This window comes from Symphalangus syndactylus, chromosome 10 (genome assembly GCF_028878055.3).
Source record: "Symphalangus syndactylus isolate Jambi chromosome 10, NHGRI_mSymSyn1-v2.1_pri, whole genome shotgun sequence".
NCBI classification, from domain to species: domain Eukaryota; kingdom Metazoa; phylum Chordata; class Mammalia; order Primates; family Hylobatidae; genus Symphalangus; species Symphalangus syndactylus.
Window position 1 is genome coordinate 53,096,366 of NC_072432.2, and position 13,415 is coordinate 53,109,780.

A 13,415-nucleotide genomic window follows, 5' to 3' on the forward strand; every position below is an offset into this window, starting at 1 on the left:
TACCACATATCTACAACCATCTGATCTTTGACAAACCTGACAAAAACAAGAAACGGGGAAAGGATTCCCTATTTAATAAATGGTGCTGGGAAAACTGGCTAGCCATATGTAGAAAGCTGAAACTGGATCCCTTCCTTACTCCTTATACAAAAATTAATTCAAGATGGATTAAAGACTTAAACGTTAGACCTAAAACCATAAAAACCCTAGAAGAAAACCTAGGCAATACCATTCAGGACATAGGCATGGACAAGGACTTCATGTCTAAAACACCAAAAGCAATGGCAACAAAAGCCAAAATTGACAAATGGGATCTAATTAAGCTAAAGAGCTTCTGCACAGCAAAGAAACTACCATCAGAGTGAACAGGCAACCTACAGAATGGGAGAAAATTTTTGCAATCTACTCATCTAACAAAGGGCTAATATCCAGAATCTACAAAGAACTCAAGCAAATTTACAAGAAAAAAACAACCCCATCAAAAAGTGTGCAAAGGATATGAACAGACACTTCTCAAAAGAAGACATTTATGCAGCCCAATGACACATGAAAAAATGCTCATCATCACTGGCCATCAGAGAAATGCAAATCAAAACCACAATGTGATACCATCTCACACCAGTTAGAATGGCGATCATTAAAAAGTCAGGAAACAACAGGTGCTGGAGAGGATGTGGAGAAATAGGAACACTTTTACATGGTTGGTGAGAATGCAAACTAGTTCAACCACTGTGGAAGACCTTGTGGCGATTCCTCAATGATCTAGAAGTAGAAATACCATCTGACTCAGTCATCTCATTACTGGGTATATACCCAAAGGATTATAAATCATGCTGCTATAAAGACACATGCACAGGTATGTTTATTGTGGCACTATTCACAATAGCAAAGACTTGGAACCAACCCAAATGTCCATCAATGATAGGCTGGATTAAGAAAATGTGGCACATATACACCATGGAATACTATGCAGCCATAAAAAATAATGAGTTCATGTCCTTTGCAGGGACATGGATGAAGCTGGAAACCATCATTCTCAGCAAACTATCACAAGGACAAAAAACCAAACACCGCATGTTCTCACTCATAATTGGGAATTGAACAATGAGAACACCTGGACACAGCAAGGGGAACATCACACACCAGGACCTGTCATGGGGTTGGGGGAGGGGAGAGGGATAGCATTAGGAGATATACCTAATGTAAATGACAGAGTTAATTTGTGCGGCACACCAACATGGTGCATGTATACATATGTAACAAACCTGCACATTGTGCACATGTACCCTAGAACATAAAGTAAAATTTAAAAAAAATGGAATTGAAGGATTTTTATTTTATTGTTATTCTTTTTATTAATTATGTTCACTTTTTTTTTAATGGAATCTCGCTCTCTCACCCTGGCCGGAGTGCAATGGTGTGATCTCGGCTCACCGCAACCTCCGTCTCCTGGGTTCAAGCAATTCTCCTGCCTCAGCCTCCCAATTAGCTGGGATTACACCATCACACCCTGCTAATTTAATTATATTTACTTAAAATCTAATTTGATGAAAGAAGAAATTGAAGTAAAGCTGAAAGAATTGATGTACTTGAAGTAAATGTTTCTTTACCACAAAAAATTAGTTTCTGAAACTTTCCTCTATAGATAAGATAAACATTAAGAGGTTAGAGTTGTGACTTTTTTAGACTGCATGTGTAAATTATGCTATACCCACAGTCTTTTGACTGTGGAAGACTGGGAGAGTTGTGTACTAACAGTTTCTTCTACTAACCTCTTGTTTTGGCTATGGGAAACTGGGAGGTTTGTAGTGGGTTGAAACTTATAGTTTCTTTCACCAATCTTTCCCAGATTTGTATTACTTATTAAGTTCATAATGTCAAGATTAATAATATTTACATTTTATTTTACAATCAAAATTCTTGACATGTTTTAGTTGTGATTTTATACTTAAAAGGATTGTATTCATTATCATTCTTTTTCCCTAGTTTCTTTATTCTTGTATTCTATGTTTCTATACATCTCTTATTTGATTTAAGTCCATTGACATGCTTTTTTTAAAGTAGCACTTACAGGCAATGTATCCCCTCAATTTCTCTACCCTTGAGAATACGTGTTTTTGTTTTTATAGTTGAAGGATAACTTGCCTAGGGATAAATTTTAAAGTCACATTTTATTTCCCTCAGAATGTTGTAGACATTCTTTCTGTTCTCTAGCATTAAACTATTGCTATGGAAAACTCCAAGGAAAACCTGATTCTTTTTTAATGGAATGCTACTTGCTTTTCTGCATAAAATTTTCATAAAATTCTGTCTTTATTCCTAAAATTCCAAATTACACCAGGACACGTTTTGGTGAACATGATTTATTCCTAAAATTCCAAATTACACCAGGACATGTTTTGGTGAACATGATTCTGAATCGCTTTTTCTCTTAGACGGAGTTTGCTTTTTAAATCTGCAAATCTGGTCTTCAATTCCAGAATGTATTTTGTGCTTTTTTTTTTTTTTTTTTTACTATTTATTTAATTTTGTTTGCTTTATTTTCTTTCTCAATTTTTACCTCTTCCTTAAATCTATTTTATTTCATTATGCCTATATGAAAGGCATGCATATCTTTTTCCCCATATTAAACATGATTCTTATATCAGTGTCTTTTTTATTGTGTATTGTGTGATTTCTTTAGATTGTGTATTCAATCATGTGTTCTTCTTCTATTAATTCTCCTACCATTTTTCAGCTCTTCCATTAATTTTCTGAGCTCTTTTATCCCCACATTTTCCTCTTCGGATGCCTTACATTTTTATTGAACTCTTCATTCTCTTGTTAGAGGTCTTCTTCTAGAAAGGACATTGTACTAGTTCTCTATCATTCCATAACAATATTATCACTAACGTAGTGGCTTAGGACTACACACATTTGTTATCTCACAATTTCTGTGGGTCTGGAGTTTGAGCATCACTTAGCTTGGTCTTCTGCTTTGAGGGTCTCACAAGGCTGCAATCAAGGTGATAGTTGGGGTTGCAGTCTCATCTGAGGCTCAACCGAAGGATCTGCTTGCAAACTCAACATCGTTGCAGAATTCAGTTCCTGGCAGACTACTACACTGAGGGCTCAATTTCTTGCTGGCTGTTGGCCAGAGGCCACACTCAGCTCCTTGCCCTGTGGCTCTCTTCCTATGACATCCGGGAATATGGTAGCCTGCTTCTTCAAAGCCAGCCAGGGTCTCCTAACATGATAGGCTACAATCTTATGTGATGTAATCACATGCACAAAATCATCATCATCTCCTATTTGCACTGTATTCTGTTGGTTAGAAACAAATCATAGGTGTTACTCACAGTCAAGGAGAGGGTGCAAGGGTCTGAGCACCAGGAGGCAAGGGTTATAGGGAGTGATCTTAGAGTCTGCCCACCACAGTGACGTTGTATGTAATTTCTTGAAGACTGTGTTAGTTTCCTAGGGCTGCCATAACAAAGTGGCTGACTTAAACCAACAGAAATTTATTGATTTACAATTCTCAGGGCTACAATTCTGAAATTAAGGTGTTGACATGGCTATGCTCCCCATGAAAGCTGTAGGGAAGAAAACTTCCTTGCTTTTTCCTAGGCTTCTGGCAGCTCTTAGAAATCCTTGGTGTTCTGTAGTTTGTAGCTGCATTACCCCAATCTTCGCCTCCACTGTGACATGGCCTTTTTTCCTATGTATGTCTCCACACGTCCTCTCCTCTTCTCATAGGATGCCAGTCACTGGATTTAGGGCCCACCTTAATGCAGTAGGATCGCACCTTCCTAATTGCATTTTCAAAGAGTTATTTCCCAATAAAGATTACATTCTAGGGTTCTGGGTAAACATAATTAGAAAGAGACACTGTTCAACCCACTACAGAGATTACAAGGAAGTATTTATTTTAACTCTTGGAATATTTAGTAAGTAATTTAGCTTGCATTGTATGCTCTTCTTCTGCAGTTTATTTATGTTCTGCCAGCCTGGTTTCTTCTTTAGTTCCACCTCTCCTTTAAACTAGACATTCCACTTCTGAGGCTCCCCCAGGTTCAGATTTTGCTACTCTAGTCACAGTCTTTCAGGATTATTTCTCTTCCTTTGAGAGAAGTCTTTGTTCTGCTCAAGATTAGAGAAGGCATGCTTTGGTTTTTGGCAATCAGCCTCTTTCCTCATTTTACTTTATTGCTGCTTCCTTTTTTGTAACTTAGGATGGTATCATTTCCTTGTTTCATTGAAGATGAAGTTGATTATTTGGTTGGTTGTTTTTCCTACATTTTTTTTTTCATTATTGGTAAGTTTCAAGGGGGAGGATCAAATTTTTAGAAATATTTTTATCTTGCCATCTTTAAAAGCCTCTATAAACTGTCTTTAAGAATTTTAACATCATTATTTAATCTCTTGCAAAGGCTATGAGACAACCTTTGTATAATTTTTTAAATGCCTTAAATATTTCTCCAAAAAGTGAAATATGAAGCAAAATAAAGAGATAGTGAAAACTAAGGGTTTGAAATGACAAACTGCCAGCACTGAAACTTGGTAAAAAAAAAAAAAAAAAGAAATAATACACAGGAAAGAAAGAAAAAAAGTAATAAATACATATATAACAGAAAAAAAAGAAAAAAGAGAGCTGAAAAATGGCTGTAAATTTGCTTGTAAACTAAATACAACCGTCATATAAAAAATTGAATGGAAATACATATAATATTAATATAATAACACTTTGGATCTAGATTCCATGTTATATTAGCAAAGACTGAAAAGTTGGAAAAGCAAAAAAGTTAACTAAATTTGGCCGGGCATGGTGGCTCGCTCCTGTAATCCCAGCATTTTGGGAGGCGGAGGCGGGTAGATTGCTTGAGCCTAAGAGTTTGAGACTAGCTGAGGCAACATGGTGAAACCACATATCTATATATAAAAAAAAATTAGCTTTGTATGGTGGTGTATGCCTGTATGTAGTCCCAGTTACTTGGGATACTGAGGTGAAATTTACAAAATTCATTATATTAAATAGAGATAATTCAAAATACAATATTTTACTTTCAATTCTGACTATTATAGAAGTTTAGAATGTCTTTCTGTTGACCTTTAGCTATCATGACTATAAATAGATGAAAATACAGTTCTTTGGTTAAAACTTTTCCAGCCTCAGATCAGTCAGTATAGGCTTTTGGATGTGTTGACAAATGATCCCCAAATTTCAGTCATTACAACTTCAAAGCTTTATTTTCAGTCATGCTACTATTTCCTTGCAGGTTGGCTGCAGCTCTGTACCACATCACCTTCATACCAGCACCCAAGCTGATGGAGCATCTAGAATACTGCTGGTTGTCTGGCATAGGGCAAAAAAAAGCATGGCAGATGATATCCTGGCTCTTAAGTGTCTGCTGGGAAGTAATGCAGTCATTTACACTTGTATTTAGTAAGTTGCATAGTCAAGCTATGTCAATAGGCAGGGAAGTACAAGTACCTCTTACGAATGGGCAGCAAATATTAGTAAACAATAATGCAATTTATTGTACCTGCATGTGTTCCAGACATTGCTCTTTATGCTGGTGTATCCATTCATAAGAAAAAAGGTTAAATGAAGACTATTATAACAGAGTTGGAGGAAATAGGAATAAGAATCAGTTTAGGGAAGATGATAATTGTAATTTGAGAGAGTTGAGTATAAAGTATCCAGTAGGCAACTGGATATGGGACTGAAAGTGTTGGAAAAGGTCTGGGTTGGAGATATTAATTTATGTAATCAGTGTAAAGAACTGAATTCATTAGAATTACTGAAAGGAGTGATAGAATGAAGGTGTCACCTTAGAGCACTGTCTGTAAGGGGCAGGTAGAGAATTTGAGAGGAACCAGGAAGAAGGGACTAGAGAGTATCAGGGAAAAGAAGAATCATAATTGCCAAAATAAGGACAGAGAACTTCTAGTATAAGATGGAAGATATTACTTTATGTTGAATTAGGAGAACACTGATGACTTTGGTAAGAGCAGTTTCAACAGAGTAGTAAAGTTGGAAGCCAGTAACAGGTAACTGAAGAATGAGTATTAGAGATTCAAGTGGAGAAATGGAGTATAAATTGAGCACTCTTTAAAAACTTCAGAGAAAAAAAAATGGAGATTGGGAGATTTTTCCCCCCATCTGAACAATGAAGAGACTTGAAAGTATTTAAAGGACCAAGAATTGCGTTTGTGTGTGTGTGCATGTATGTGTCTGTGTGTACTTACATATTTATTCTTATTTTGTAAATAGGCAGAGGGATATACAAGATAAAATCACTTGGAATTTTTTTTTTTTTTTGAGACAGAGTCTCACTTTGTCACCCAGGCTGGAGTTCAGTGATGCAATTTCCACTCACTGCAACCTCCACCTCCCAGGTTCAAGCGATTCTCCTGACTCAGCCTCCTGAGTAGCTGGGATTACAGGCGCCTGCCACCACACCCAGGTAATTTTTGTATTTTTAGTAGAGACAGGGTTTCACGATGTTTTTCAGGCTGGTCTCGAACTCCTGACCTCGTGATCCGCCCGCCTCGGCCTCCCAAAGTGTTGGGATTACAGGTGTGAGCCACTGCACCCGGCACAACTTGGAACTTAAAACCAAAATTAATCAACATAGTTATCTTTAAATTGTGTAAAATCCATGCAATTATAGTTAGTATTTATGTCATGGTATGTGCATTAGTCTGGGTTCTCCAGAGAAATAGAATATTAGATAGATGATAGATGATGATAGATAGATAGATAGATAGATAGATAGATAGATAAATAGATAGGTCGATATATGATTGATAATAGATAGATGATAGATAGATATATAGATAATACATAGATACATAGATTTATCATAACGAATTGGCTTAGGTGGTTATGGAGGCTTAGAAATTCCAAGATCTGCAGTTGGCAAGCAGGAGACCCAGGGGAGTTGATGATATAGTTCCAGTCTGACTCCAAGTATGAAAGCAGGATAAGACTGATGTTCCAAGTCAAAGACAGTCAGGCAGAGAGTAAATTCTCCCTTACCCCAAGTTTTTTGCTCCATTTGGGCCTTGGACAGATTGGATGAGGTCCACTCACTTTGGGGAGGGCAATCTGCTTTACTTGGTCTACTGAGTCAAATGTCAATCTCATCCAGAAACATCCTCACAGACACACCAAGAATAATGTTTAACCAAATATTTGGATACTTCATGGCCCAGGGAAGTTGACATATAAAATTAACCAACATAATATGTCGTTAAATTAAACTTGAATTTATTTTTTTAAAAATGAGGCTGGGAGTGGTGGCCTATGCCTGTAATCTCAGCACTTTTGGAGGTCCAGGCAGGAGGATCACTTGAGCCCAGGAGTTAGAGACTAGCCTGGACAACATGGCAAAACCTTGTCTCTACTTAAAAAAAAATTTTTTAAGGAAAATGAATGATATTATATACATAATATAATTGATTTTATAGAGTCTATGAATTCAGAATGATTTAATTTCTTGATAAGGCAAGTACATATAACACAAGCTATTGAGGAAAATTTTTAAATAAAGTAACTGTAGGTTGTGTGTTTGGTTATTTTGTTTGTTATTGTGTCCCTCTACCCCATCCCATCATCTGGAAGTTTCAAAAGCACAACAGCAAAAAAGGAACTTGATTTTTAAAGATTATATAATGGTGGCAGAAATGTCAAGAGATAAGGAAAAGCAAAAGCGGAAACACAAAATATTGCAGTGATAGAGAAGATCTCAAAAAAACTAGGTCAATGTTTGACTTCATTCACAGTTGCTCCTCAAATATGACATTATCTTGAGGATAGAGTGCCCTCAAATTAGCACACATTCTGATTAGGAGAGCAGAGTCCAGTAGCCAGTGTTAAAGAAAACAAATATGTTTTCTAGTCTTGTCATAACACATATGAAATAAACAGGAAAAAAATATAAATTAAATGTGTTTGGAATCATCAATAATCCAGCATATTTTATTCATTCCTTAAATGTGTGTACTTCATTAAGTTATGATAGGTGTCAACTGCTTGATTCAAAACTTCTCTACCCTGATGTGGAAGAATTTTGTAACGTAAAATGGTAGTACCAAAACTGGACCAATAAAGAGCCAAAACACAGTCATTGTCCTCATTCAATTTATAGGCATAAACCACATAATAACATAAAAAACTATAAAATTGCATCTGTGATCAGTGCTATGAAGGAAGATTGAGTGGTTCTATGAAAAATTTAATGGTGGGATTGGTGACTTAGAGAGTTCAGTGAAGACATCGTTAAAGTAGATGAAGAATAGAGACAGGAAATCGATTGTGCAAAGGCCCTGTGGCAAAGGGAGCATGTCAAGGAGAAGACACTGAACAGGCCAGGGTAATAGCAGTAGAGAAAGTGCATTAAATTATGGATCATGTTGACATTCAAGAGGTGGATGGTTGGTCAACTATGCCAGGTCCTAAGAACCACTGAAAATTTGTAAATGGAAACAATGGATTGGAAGAGATTCAAGTGACAGTGGGTAGACTAGATAAAAGGTTATCTCAGTTGAAAACATGAGACTAGGGTAGTGCCAGAGAAAATGGGAAGAGGTGTTTATGTTTGAGAGTTATTTGGAAGTAAAATTGGCAATACTTGGTAATGGATTTGATGCAGGGAATGGGAGAAATTGAAATGTTATAAACCTTTTGAGGTCTCTGAGTAAAGCAATACAACAAAAACTCCACTCAGATGGAAAGCTCAAAATACAGTTCTTGAATAAGTCCAAGGATTATTTATAGTAATTGAGGACAGGAGCAAATACTTATTAGACTGTAATTTATATGTGTTGATAATAATTTGTGTGCCCCACTAGAGCAGCAGGAGGTACTCCTGTACCATCTTGTTATAGTTCTTAAGACATTACCATTCCTGGTTGATATCTATCTCTTTCTTTAGACTGTGAGCTCCATAAAGGTGGACAGTAGGTTTTTACATCTCTTGCAGGCAATCTAGTTTCTGGCATAGCAATCACTCAAATATTTGCAGAGTGAAGTAATTAGGTCATGACTTAAACTTTATATTTTTTTATTTTCCAAATTATGTTTACTGTAGTTATACAATTTAAATGTCCTTTTTTATTAGACAGAATCTCGCTCTGTGGCCCAGGCTGGAGTGCAATGATGCAATCTCGGCTTGGCTCACTGCAACCTCCGCCTCCCAGGTTCAAGTGATTCTCCTGCCTCAGCCTCAGCTGGAATTACAGGTGCCCGTCACCACACCCAGCTAATTTTTGTATTTTTAGTAGAGATGGGTTTTCACCATGTTGGCCAGGCTCGTCTCAAACTCCTGACCTCAAGTGATCCGCGTGCCTTGGCCTCTGAAAGTGCTGGAATTACAGGTGTGAGCCACTGCACCCAGCCTTAAGTACGTTTTAATGTAAAATTTTTCTATATTCAAAATTTCCAAATAATAACTTTATTTCCTCATTTACATTTAAGCCCTATTATTGCTGCATTACTAATTATGGTCAGAATTACCTGTTCGAATAATGATAACCACCACCACTACATGCTAGCTGTGATGATTAATTTTAGGTATTGACCTGACTGGATTAATCAATATATAGCGAAGTGATAAAGCATAATTTTGGGGTGTGTCTGTAAAGGTGTTTCTAGAGGCAATTGGAGTGTGAGTCTGAGTGGACCAAGTGGGGAAGATTCACCCTCAATGTGGGTGGGCACCATCCAATCAGCTGGAGGCCCAGATAGAACAAAACAGAGGAAAAGTGAATTGGTCTCTCTGTCCTGAAGTTGGGATACACTCTTCTGCCCCTGGACATGAGAATGCCAGGCTCTCCAGCCTTTGGATACCAGGACTCACACCAGCTCCCCTCTGGGTTCTCAGGCCTACACACTTGTAATGAGCCATGCTACTGGCACCCCAGGGTCTCTAGCTTGCAGATGGCCTGTCGTGGGACTTCTCAGCCTTCACAATTGCATGAGCCAATTCTAATAAATCCGCTCTCCTGTATGTGTATTTTATTGGTTTGGTCTCTCTGGAGAACCCTAACTAAAACGGTAGCATAGGATATAGTCCTAAGTGTCCATCTAGGAGACTGAGTAATTTTGTATCACCCAGCATAGTGCTTTTCAGCATACTTTAAAGAATTATGTAATAAATTAACAGAGACCTCTCGCTAGTTACAGATGGTAAAAGACCAACTAATTTTTCATTCTAGTCAGCAGATGGCAGTGTTTTACTTTATTTAGCTAACTGAGGTTTGTTTCCTGAGTCTTGCAACACTCAACTTAATCCATGAAATAACACAGTATTTTTGAGTTAACTTCATACTTTTTGAACCATAAATAAATGTTATAGGAGTTGTTTTAGGTTTTTAAAAATCGCACATTTTTTAGTCAACTTGAGCTTTCTTAAGCTATCTTTAAATTTGCTTTTTACATTAATTGCAAACAATTGCTCTCGCTTTTGTAAACAGGAAAACCCTGTTTATTTACTTTATTCCTTAGCTTTATTTCTAAGAAAGGTCAATGCTGAACATTAATTCTGGAAATTAAGTTTAAATTATATTTAACTGAAGATGGCACAGTTAAAAGTTTCTTTGGTTGAGTTTCTCTTCTCTAAGATGAGCCCTGTCAACTCTGAAGTTATGGGACTTGAGACTGAATCAGGAGACCTGGATTTTATCCAAATTGCTGCAAAGTTTGCACTGATGATCTATAGTGAGCCATTTGAATAATTTTTCACTAGAATTTTTAATGAGTGAAATAAGCTCAATGTGTTTACTACTCTACAGTCGACCCTTGAACAACGCCAGGGTTAGGAGTGCTGTTGCCCTCCCTGGCCGCTGCGCAGTTAAAAATCTGTGTGTAATATTTGAATCCCCCAAAACTTAACTACTAATAGTCTACTGTTGACCAGAAGCCTTACTGATAACATAAAGTTGATTCACATATGTTTTGTATATGTATTATATACTTATCTTTACAATAAAACCAGAGAAAAGAAAATGCTATTAAGAAAATCATAAAGAAGAGAAAATATATTTATTATTCATTAAGTGGAGGAGGATCATCATAAAGGTTTTCATCCTCATCATCTTCAGGTTGAATAAGCTGAGAAGGGAGAGGAAGAGAAAGAGTTGTTCTTGATGTCTCAGGGGGGTGGCCAAGGTGGCAGAAAATCTACATAGAAGTGGATTTGCATAGTTCAAACCTGTGTTGTTCAAGGGTGAAGTGTATTTATCTTGTAAAAACATTGTAAATACACTGGTTTTAAAAGTCTGAACTCTCCATAGAGAAACATAAAGGAACTGAAAATGAAGAGGACCTTTAAGTAGAAATAGAATTTACTAATAATAAAAGTCTTCAATCCCCCTGTCTCTATTATAATGCTGATAATTATGATGAACAAGGGCAAAACATGATACTATTCTGTTTCCTCCTGTGAGCCTGTTACTCTTTAAAGTTTAAAGAAGCTTTATTACATATTACTTAACTATAAAGAGAAACAATACATCAAGCTACACACATGCCCCTTCCCGAAACAAAACAAACTCTCCAATACCTCTTTTGAATGTATTTATAAAAAATACAACAGAAAAAATCTCTAATTAGAACTTTCTAAAAGCATTTCTCCCCAATTAGAGTGCAGTAATGACTATAAATGGCACTGTCTCAGGGACAGCACATCAGTTAATTATAAGTAGTTCTATAAATTGAGGAGTGAAGAATGATACTAAATAATCAGTGCAGATAAATGTGGCTTGTCATTATTCAATTGATATTTTAGACAGTCCACCTAAAGAGGAAGATGCAGAACAGAAATATTGTCTTTTCTAAAGAATGGAGATTATGAGAACATTTACCTAAGACTATATTCTTGTCTGGAATATGGTTTTCATAGACACTCAAATCCCATGATCCCCAGAGACTTTCATTGGCTTGCCCAGTTTCTTTCCATCTGGTCCTTTCAAACCAGGAAAAACAATATGGTAATTCTATTGTTGCGTCTAGTAGCCTGGAAAAATGGAAATATATATTTAATATAATACGTAATATAGTGGCTCAGTAATTTTTAAATATGTCAATTAACACTTCCATTCCTTTTGATTTTTGTGTCCCAGCATCATTTAGCACTCTATGTTCTGGAATAAATATCTCAAAATTCTATAAATGACATATGCTCATCTCTGGGATAATGCTACCTGATCAAGTTTAAGTTATTTCTTGTATAGTCTTACAAGCAAACATGTTAACAAAAAGTTAACATAAAGAAAATAATTGTTTAAATAGCAAACTGTTAATATGTATTATTTAACAATTTTCCACAATTGCTCTATTATTTTTTCTTCCTCTTACTTTTAGATATTTTTCATGAACTTTTTATCTCCATTTTCCATCCTTTAAAATTATGCTTCACTCACTCATGTTCATAGAATTTTCAATCATGTTAAAAGCAAATATGGGTTCTGTTTGCTTATTGTCACAGATAGCCTTTTGGTTATTATTCTCCACAATCACCTTATTCATGAATTGTAAGTTGGAGATCAGCCTCCCAGTGCAGAACTGTTTAGAAATAGCCCTTCATGCTTGCTCCTCTATTCCCAGAGGAGTTTGCTGCACATGCCTAGATCTCTTCCCATCTGGCCTCTGCACAAAGGGTTTATCCCACTTTAACACAATTCTTTGTTTTATAGAGGACCTTGACTTTATCTGAGAGTGAATACATATGAAACAATAATCATGTTGCAGGAAAACCTGATTTGACAATTTTTTTTTTTCATACTTGATTCCTAAGATGACAGTGAAACTACACTTAGCCAGCAACAAAGACTAAAGGTAAGGCTGTAATGGTGACAGAGCTGTAAAAAAGTAAATGTGAAGGGTCTGATTTTTCCATTATTACAGTACTTACGTTTATGTGGTTTCAGTAAAAAAGACAAAAAAAAATCGGTACATTTATTTTTATGTCTATCACTGAAAAACCTTTGTGAGTTTGTAAGACATTAAATACGAAAACGGCTGCATTTGCATACCGATAGATTTGTGAACTTTATTGCAATATATGCTTTAACAGAAAAATATAATTATAGTATTTTAAAATGCAACTCTTCCTCCCTCAATGTAAATAAAATCACAATGACAAGAGTCCTGAAACCTCTAATTGAAAATCTTCCTTTAAAAATGCATGGTGGTCTTAATGTTTAAAAGAAGTCAGCCTATTTTCTCAGTGTATATTCATGTTATCTAACATTCTTTTTTCTCCAATTATTATACATACAGTTTTATAAGTGAATATTTAAGAGTCAAGAATTTTGTGGTATTTTGCCTAGAAATAGACTGGAAGAACACAAAATCTAAATAAAGAATAAACACCAAAAGGCCAAAAGGAAAGAACAACAAAAAAAGTACATGCACATGCACACACACCCCC